This window comes from Centruroides vittatus, unplaced genomic scaffold (assembly GCF_030686945.1).
Source record: "Centruroides vittatus isolate TY-2023 unplaced genomic scaffold, ASM3068694v2 contig_89, whole genome shotgun sequence".
NCBI classification, from domain to species: Eukaryota; Metazoa; Arthropoda; class Arachnida; order Scorpiones; family Buthidae; genus Centruroides; species Centruroides vittatus.
In genome coordinates this window covers 1,327,455-1,337,266 of record NW_027122580.1, presented here as the reverse complement: position 1 = coordinate 1,337,266, position 9,812 = coordinate 1,327,455, and the positions used below count along the sequence as shown (strand labels likewise).

Below are 9,812 nucleotides of genomic sequence, written 5' to 3'. Positions count from 1 at the left end.
TATATTTGCCTTCATAATAGCTTGTCTTAAGGTAGGTTTGTTCGCCACGGCATCTTCTACCATCAACGGTGTAATACGTTTGTAAATTTCTAAAAATTAATTTCCGAATTTACATAAGCTACTACTTCTCTCGATAAAAGTATGAGGTAGTCCTGATATTGGGGAAATCATTATTAATTAAAAAACTTCTTTTTTGCAACAGCCTGCGCTTAAATACTTGAATATTTTTCTCACTGCTGTTGTTAGTGTTGCCACCCGGACAATCCGGTTTTTAATTCATTGTCCGGGTTAACAATTAATTTTGTCCGGGATTTCGTATAAATTGTGAATTTTATGATGAAACAAAGTACTAGCAAATATTTTTATAAATTTACTTTATTTTAACAGCGGCAGTGAAAGACTTCACACTTTCAGTTCACTAACTGGTTAGAAGTGGCTTGCACGTTATTCTTCGCATGGTAAAATAACATTGCGCATGCGTCAGGGATTTCTGTTCGAACAAACCTGGGCCGTGTTCAGTAACGCAGAATTCTTGCTAAGTCTAGTTATGCTGTAATGTTGAACTCGTTTCTAACTACTACTTGACTCCTCCCACCACTAGCTTCCTTTATCTATTCTTTGCTCCACCCACTAAGCCATCAGAATTCTAACTTAGGTGTTCTGTGTTACTGAACACGGCCCTGACCACAGGTCAGCAATTTTGAAAAGGTGGCAACAACAGCCTGTTGTTGTCCTTTACGTGTCTATTTGCTCGCTCCTGTTTTAGACGTTTGTGGCTTTGAGTAAGTCGAGTAAAGTTAAAGTCTACTATGTAGCTTAAGATAGCTTTGAATTTTATATTACACATCTAAAGGTTAAAAGCCTATCGTTACCACTTTTTTAAAACTTTTTCCGCCCTGTGGACATCAAGAGGTCCTCTTTTAGCAAGCTTATTATGGTTTTTTTTTTTTTTTTTTTTTTTTTTTTTTAACTCTTTCCGCCCAGTGGGCACTAAGAGGGCCTCTTATAGCAAGCCCATTATGGGTTCGGCCAGGCCCACAATGGGGCGGCCGGGTGGTGAGGGACGGGGACCGACATATCCTGACGGACCACCCCCCGAAAAATTCCTGGGGATTTTTCGACCCGTCCGGATTCGATCCCGGGTCCCCCAGGGCGGCAGGCTGCTAACCTTGACCGCTCGGCCATCCGGCCGCTTATTATGGGTTTGGCCAGGCCCACACTAGGGCGGCAGGGTGGCGAGGGACGGGCCCGACATATCCGGACCGACCATCCCGAAAAATTCCTGGGGATTTTTTGACCCGTCCGGATTCGATTCCGAGTCCCCAGAGTGGTAGGCTGCCACCTTAACCGCTCTGCTATCCGGCCGTCGCCTATTGTTATCACTCGCATCCTTGTTTTAAGAAATGTTGCTCTGAGGCTGCTCCATTGTGGACTTGGCCGAACTCATAATGGGCTTTCTAAAAATGACACTCTTAGTGCCCACAAGGCAGAAAAAGTTTAAAAAGAAAGCGAAAAGAATCAAAAATAAAAATTAAATAAGCAAAACGAATTTTCCCGCTAAAACAGTTTAAAATTAATTCTGAAATTATATATTAATATAATATATTGATTTTGGTTGTTTTTTCAATTTAATTTTATTTTATTCGAGAAGCGAAATTTACGTTTCGTCGGTAGATGGCATACCAGCAGTTATCAACTGGTTAATGTACATCGTATCGGTGGTGCGGACAGATGATCCGAAATGGATTGTGAATCGTCTTCTGGACAGATTGACGTTTTTCCGAAAATTACGTGAGATAAAAATTTCGTCTTCGACGTTCTCCAAATTTGCGTGAGTAACTTCTTACGCCCGGCAGACATGTACCGTAATCGGGTTTTTGTTCTCTGTAATAAACGGGATAAACGGAATAATAAGACTCGGTGAATGGGTTGGCAAATGCTATAAAAAAAGGCCAGGATGATCCCCCGAATATATATGTGGTTTCATTTTCATTACTTACTGTTAGGCTCCTTACGCTAGGACTGTAGCTAATAGATTTGGTACTGGCTGAAAAGTGAAAAATACCAGTCAGAATTTTTCGGCATCCCTCTACTCTGCCCAGTGATTTATTTCCAGTTATGGGACTGAAAGTATTACAAGCTTTACTGCACTTATATGAAAAAAAATAAAAAATCCTAGAAAAGGAATTTAAGATTTAATAAATGTTCTTTAAAATTCCAATCTAAAATGTTTACTTTTCTTCTGGTAATTATTGATTGCCTATTAAAAATTAATTTCCAAGTAACTTTGTGAATGGTAGAGTTCCTTGGTGGGTGAAGATTGTCAGATGTGACTGCTTGACCCACTTGGGATCTGCTTGGAAATGCTTCTCAGTTTGACTGTCGAGACTGAAAATGTACCTGTAAAGTTCCTGGTAATTTACCAATTGCTACCAGACTACTTGCTGATTTTTGAGGGTTGATAGTGTGTGACTGACCAGATACCAATGTTGTTTGCCACTACCGACTGATCGGTAAGCATTTTTGAGCAGACTCTTTACTGCCTCTTGTTCTTAACTGTTGGTATCTTTGCCAAGTGATCTGGATGATGGTGCTGTAATATGGAAAAATTTCGTAGGAAACTGTCCTAATGCTTTGTATGAACCTTTCTTGAGTCTTTTTCCATTGCTTTTCTTTCATTTTTTCTTTTTTATAAATTTGTCTGCATCTTTATAGGCAGTGGTGATATTCGGCGGGTTCGCACAGGTTCGGCCGAACCCGTTGTTAAAGTTTTCCAAACGGGTTCGAATGAACCTATTGTTAAAATTTTCAGTTTCCCGAACCTTGTTAAACACACGAAACATTTCTCAGTGGGTTTGTTTTTTTTAAAAAATATATTAAAATATGCATATTATACTCTGTAATACTACTAAACTAGGGCCTTATACCCCGTTTGTACCGAGCATTTCAATCTAGATTGTGAGCAAGGTCAGGGAGTATGTCTTGGTGCGATCTCTCTCGACCGTTTCAATCGAGGTTTAATCGCGATCAATTCAAGAGTGTTCTTGAAAGTAGATTCAGTCATAAGAGAGATCCCAGAATGCTACGTGCGTGAGACAAGATGGCTGTGGAACACGTGTCGGGCTATGGACAGCGAAAGAAAAAGTATAATGTATCTCGAGAGATGATGACATGTGCCTATTTCTAGAAGCGCCATATTGCGGTAAAGAATTTCTCTGCCTTAAAAAAAAAAGGTCGACAGTCCTAAAATACTATTGTTACCTGGCCTTCTCCCATGGCTCGTTACGTTCTAAATACGCCACTGATTGTTAGATATATGGTTGCAAGAAAAGGTATTGTATTTATTTCTAGCCAAAACTTCCATTTCATTTATCGGTGATTGTCAGGGAAAAATTTTCTGCTAGCAAACCCCTTGTTAAATATTTCGAATATCACCACTGTTTATAGGTAAACAAAACTTTGAATATTCCAATAAGTTCCTAAATGCTACACAATGTAAAAACACTAAGCTTTTTCAGGAATCCATGTTAATCTATATATTATTCTTCCCTCCACGAAAAACTTTCATAATCCAGTGATAGGTGTTTCTACAACAGCTAACGTTTTCAACCATGTCGGGGTCTTCTTTGGGCATAGCTCATAAGAAATTTCAAATACCAGTGAATGGAACAAAAAACCGAAGTGAATTCTATTCCATGTTTGGAATCATGGAATTGGAAGATAAGATGGAACATTATGTTTGTGTTGGAATGTTGTTTACGCGTGCGTACTATTACGTTTGCTGATCTTTGAATATAAATTGAATTAAATCAACGTGAAGTTATTTGTGGGTGTGCATTTCCCTCGTAACAATATTTCCAGGCGTGCAAGATGTTAATTGCATCCTTATAGTTGATGCATGTGTTCTGTAATCCCGCCTTATATATCTCTAGAGTCTCCAATGTTCTAAGTTGGTCCATATGGTGTGACATTCTGATTATACGAGCATTGTGGAGGTCGGCTGTGATTCCCGGTTGTGTGGCATAAGTTGCCAGTGTGGTAGATTGTTTATTGTTGGCAATGTCGTACCTGTGCTCCCGGAGGTGCTGATGGAGTGTGTGTTTGGTCAAACCCACATAGACCAAACTTCTATTAAATTGTCATCCCAAAGGGGAACCGCGTATATACCCGGTGCGTGTTTCATGTCCAAACTGTCTCTCCCATTTCGAAGTAAGCTGTATATCGACCTTGGCCTCCTATAAGCTATTTTATTTTGGGTAATGGATGCGATTTCTCTGTATATCACATCCAAATGGTGGCTGTACTCTACTATTTTTCTTGTATTATTATCAACGGATCCTACCCAGGTGTTTAGGTTTTTACGAGTATTTCCCTGTGTGTAATTGCGGGCTATGCTGTACACTATGTTCCTATCATAACCATGCTGTGATGCCACTTCCTGGATACGGCTGAGCTCGGCCAATGTGTCTTCGTATTTCGAGTTGTGCGTGAACGCGCGCTTAATTAGTGCTCTAAAAGCCGCGATCTTATACGAATATGGATCTTCCGAGATAGCTGGGATGAACAAAGGTACATGGCATTTTTTATAAAATACCCTATGAGTGGTCTTATTATCCCTTATTTGAATGTCCAAGTCGAGGAAATGTGCGGAGATGTTGCTTTTTTGTTCCAACTTAATGCTTAGCCTATACGGGTTGTTGTTCATTGCGTTGATAAACCTATTGATGCCCGGCTCTGCTTCCATATGATAAGGATGTCATCTACATACTTCCTGTACAGGAGGATGTTGGGAAGGAAAGAAGGGATGATTTGTTGTCAGTTGTAGAGAAACCTTGTTGTGCTAGATTGCTTATTCGAATTGTTAAACACAAGATTGTGTTATTAACTCAATCACTTGGCTTTTGACTCCACCTTTATTTAGTTGATACGGTAACTAATTTTACACGTTTTGGACTTTTGCCCTCATCAGTCAACAGTTTTTTGCCCCCTTCAATAAAGGTGGAGTCAAAAGCCAAGTGATTGAGTTAATAACACAATCTTGTGTTTAACAATTCAATAAGGATGATTTGTTGTTCAAGTCTCCTGATCACTAGCTCGCATAAGTCCCCGATAGAGGGCTGCCATGGGGACACCTCGTTTTTGTACTGTACGTACGTTTTGTTATTGAACCGGAAAAAGGATGAGTAACAGAGGATGTGCGCTAATTCTAGGATTTGTTTGCGGTATGGATAGGTGTGGGGGCAGGATAGTAATACATCCCTGATCTCGCAGAAACATGGACGACCGTGTTTCTGCAAGATCACAGGCAGGGATGCTGATTTGGTAAATGGACATGGGAAACACTCTGTTCCTTAAACAAGCCTTTAAACACTTACTTTAAGCCTGTTACCGGTGTGCCTCACTTAAAAAACCGTTACGAACGTTTTCGAACTATTAAGTTCTTCTTCAGGTAACTGACGACAGTTAATCGAATGCAATTCGAATAAAATCCTAAGGAAAGAATTCGGAATCGTATTCCAGTAGGATTTTATTCGAATTGCATTCGATTAACTGTCGTCAGTTACCTGAAGAAGAACTTAATAGTTCGAAAACGTTCGTAACGGTTTTTTAAGTGAGGCACACCGGTAACAGGCTTAAAGTAAGTTTTTTAGTTCAATCCGGTGTAGTAGCATACAAGCCTTTAAACAAACCTGCAGTTTGCTGAAGTTCAGGTTTTGTATGGCTTGCCTCAAAAAATCCATTAGAAAAGCAAAAAACAGAAAATACGGATTATTGAATGAACTTGTTATCTTAGAAGACATCATATATAATGAGGATCCTGAAGAACTAGTCAACGTTAATAGGAGGGTAGTCGACCTAACTGAAGCTGTATATAGGAACACTACAAATAAGTATATGAAAAAATTGAAATGGATTTTATGTAAGCAAATTGGTAGATATACCAAGAAAAACCTTATTGCTTTCCATGTATGGGACCAGATAAAGTACCTACAAGGATCAAGGAACTCCTGAAAAAAGACCCAAATTTTGTCCCTGATAATGCTATGAATTGGGAAACGTCCATACGAGAAATTGAAAGAGGCGTTGGTGGACTGGATGATTTGGATAAGGAGTACTACAGATGGAAAGCAGTCTTTAGCAGCAAACAAAGAAACCAAACAAGGGATATTAGAAGAGGTGACATACGACTCACTAAGGATTGGTTAAAGCGCAATGATCTGGTGATGACTAGAGCAGATAAGAGTAAACAGTTAGTCATCATGAAAAGACTTACATATAACAAAGCACTAATGGATTACATTGAAAAAACTGAATGTGAAAATGTCAGCACCAAGGTAATTGGAAATTTAGATGGAAGAATTAGGAAAATAGAGGTCTCTAAGCTCTCCAAAGTTTTACCTTTTCTTAAGAAATGTAGGAATCCAAGACTGGGGACTCCTAGGTTATTTGCTTTTGCTAAAGTGCACAAAGCCAGTAAAGAAATACGACCTGTTGTTGAAAAATGCAGAGGGCCCATGTTTGTATTAGAGAAGAAATTATATGAGTATTTATCATTGCAATTGGACACAGATAATCTAGTTGCACGTGATCCTCTTAAGGTGGTCAAGGACTTACAAACTATTGGGTTAATGGAAGATGAAGTTGCAACTGTTTTCAACTACGAAAACATGTATCCTTCAGTTAGGATAGAGTCATGTATGGAGGCACTTTTGGATTTTTTATACAACAAGAACGCAGAGTGTTTAATTACACAAACAAAGTAGAGGAGATGGCTAGATTGGTATGCCATGAATCTTGTTTTGCTTTTAATGGACAGTTGTACAGACAGAGAAGAGGGGTCCCCATGGGAAGCCCGCTCTGAGGGATCCTGTTCGAATTAGTGGTAAGAAGACTGGAAAGTAGAATTCTTCGCAATTTTCAAAGATGATGTAGTTTATTTTAGCAGATATGTGGATGACTGTTTATATTATGGAAGAATAACACCAGAGTTAAAGAATTTATGGTTAAGATAAATGATAATAGTTATGGCCTTACATTAAGATTAGAACAGAAGAGTTCATTGGAGGTGCATTTTCTAAACATCAATATCAAATTCAGGAACGGCCATTTGTCTACTAGTGTTTTCATCAAGCCATCCCACAGCCCGTTGTATATTCCATCCCAATCCAAGGATCCATTTAGGTATAAAATTGCAGCTTTCCGCACTTTAATAAGGGCTTTCTTATATTGTGACAAGATACAAGACAGGATTAAAGAAATAGATAGAATAATGAATGTAGCACGGATCCTAGGTTACCACAAAAGCACAATTCTTGGATTAGTTAGGAAATTTGAGACGAACATCAAGAAAAAATCTTCTAAGGATGTTCCCATGGGAGTAGTAAAATTTACTTAAAATGAAAGTATATATAAAGTTATGAAAGAAGTTGCAGACAAGAAACCAAATTTATACAAACTCCCGAGAAATGATAAAGATCGTATAAAACCAGAGGAGAGAGCAGGGGTTTATAGAATTCCTTATGAAAATACGCAGTTGGGCATTAAAAAAGATTACATTGAAGTAACCACTAGAAACTTGGGACTTAGACTCAAGGAGCATAATTATAATATCAGAAAAGAGTGTAATATTACAATCTTGTCCCAAATGACGCAAACACAAGGTTCGATAGTCAAATGGAATGATGCAGCCATCATCAGACCTCTATATTCCCCATCTTTGGCAAAAACCGCTGAAAAGATTCAGATATATAGAAGTAAACTGCAAGAAGGATGTTTAAATGCAAGGGATGCGGAAAGTCTTCCATCTGCATGGAAATTTATGGTTAAAGAACTCACTAAGAACTCTCACAAGTCAAATTAATGATTTTATTAGAAGAGAGATGCTAATTTCATAATTCTATGTTCTGTACATATTTTGTTTGTTTTTTGGGTTAGTCCTTTAGTTATTTTAATTTTAAGTTTAATATTTAATTTTTGTTTTTGTTTTTACAGCATTCCATTGGTTATTTAATTTAAATTTTAAATTTTGTATTCTATTAACGGAATGTTTTAATTCCATTTTCGTTCTCAACCTGAAGATGGTCTGTAAATCAGGCTGAAAACGTTTGTTAATGTAATAAATTACGTATCTACATACAATCATGGAATACCGGGGATGTAAACCACACATTATTCTTGCCGAGAAACGTAATTTATTACGTTTCTCGGCAAGAATAAAGTGTTATTTATATGTATGATTTGCTGAGTACTTGAGGATAGTATACAATTATTACAGTGATTATTACGGTAAAATTACAACTTTACAAATTACAACTATTATTACAACTTCCATTATTTGGATATATTTACACAATAGTGAAGTAATGTGAAGTAATCTGTTTTATGTTTAGACATACAGCTACGTGATGTTCATGTTGTATCCCCTAAGGCATTTCTAACTGTCTTTCTTTCCTGCTGCAGTGATTTGTCCATGGTGATTGGTTATATTTAAGTCTAATTGCTGCTTTATGTTCTTTTATTCTGGTTCTGAGTTGCTTTCCTGTTTCTCCAATGTATATTGCTGGTTTTTTACATGTACATTTTATCTTGTATACCACTCCTGCTTCATTTAGTATTTCATTATTTTTAATTTCATTGCTATTGATGATGTTTTTAATTTTATTTTTTAGTTTGGCTACTAGTATAAAACCATGTTTTTTGAAAACTTTTCTATATTTTCAAATGTTCCTTTAATATAGGGGAATGACATATATATAATATTCTCATTCTTATTTTTAACATTGAATCTGTTTTTTATAAATGTAGTTATCCATTATTTTAGTAATCTGTTTGGGTAACTGTTCAAGATAAAAATATTTATTAATTCATTTTTTTGTTTTTCTCTGTCTTCAGCCTTAGATGTTCTGTTCCTTATCTTTGATAGTGTCATTATAAAATTATTTCTTTTTATTGTTATAGGACTATACAATTTATAATTAAGAAGTTTATCTACATTGCTGCTTTTTTTGTAAGGTTTTATATTGATAGTGTTTTTTCCCTGTTTTGAGTTAACCGAGTGCCAGTTGTCCTCAATCGTCAGAGATTATATCAGTCTCCATTCTTTCTTTTGTTCATTTTGATTGGTCATTCTCCCTCAATTACGCTTCCCAAGTGGTTGGACCCTCGTTACTAAGCGTAACGAGACTCTTACCTGGAATGCGAGAAAAGTTAAAATCGAAGACTAATTTGATCTTCCACCGATCATGGGATGACTTCCTTCCGCGATTTATGGTTTCTGCCTTGCAGTTTGATATAAACAATTGGTGTCTGACTACAAACAACTATTTTCTGTTTTTTTAAACTAATAAATTTTTCTCTAAATTAACTGTTTTTTCATGTCTTTCATGATGGTTTAGACCTGTTCAGAACCTCACATTTCTATAAAAATTTTAAACAAATACTGGAAATAACAAAAATAAACAATTTATGTATTTCAGTTCTAAAATACAAATAATACATACATAATACAAATTGATACGATACAAACAATAATAGAAAAACTTGTTTTTTAATTTTTTATAAACTAATTTTATTCGACAATATTTTTTTTCTGCAAAGTTGTTAATTACTTTATCATAAAAGTCGTTGGTCGTCGACTCCATCAACGTATTTGAAAGCACTTTTTCTATCGAAAGCGACGCTAGCGACGACAATTTTTCCTCCGACCGAGTGTTCCTGGCTGATGTATGAATTTGCTTCGTGATCGAAAAACTGCACTCAACAGAGCCACTGGTAGATAGTACCGTAAAAATTAATGATATTAAATCATATAA

At 36.8% G+C, this 9,812-nt stretch overlaps 1 protein-coding gene across 1 annotated transcript in view; it reads left to right on the top strand.

Annotated features, from left to right (window-relative positions):
- The first annotated feature begins 1,688 nt into the window (after window positions 1–1,688).
- Window positions 1,689–9,812, top strand: part of LOC136983819 (transmembrane protein 248-like) — a 32,750-nt gene continuing 24,626 nt past the window's right edge. Inside the window, exon 1 of the mRNA XM_067280684.1 lies at window positions 1,689–1,831. The gene's annotated coding sequence lies outside the window, so the exon portion shown is untranslated. The remainder of the gene's footprint in view (window positions 1,832–9,812) is intronic.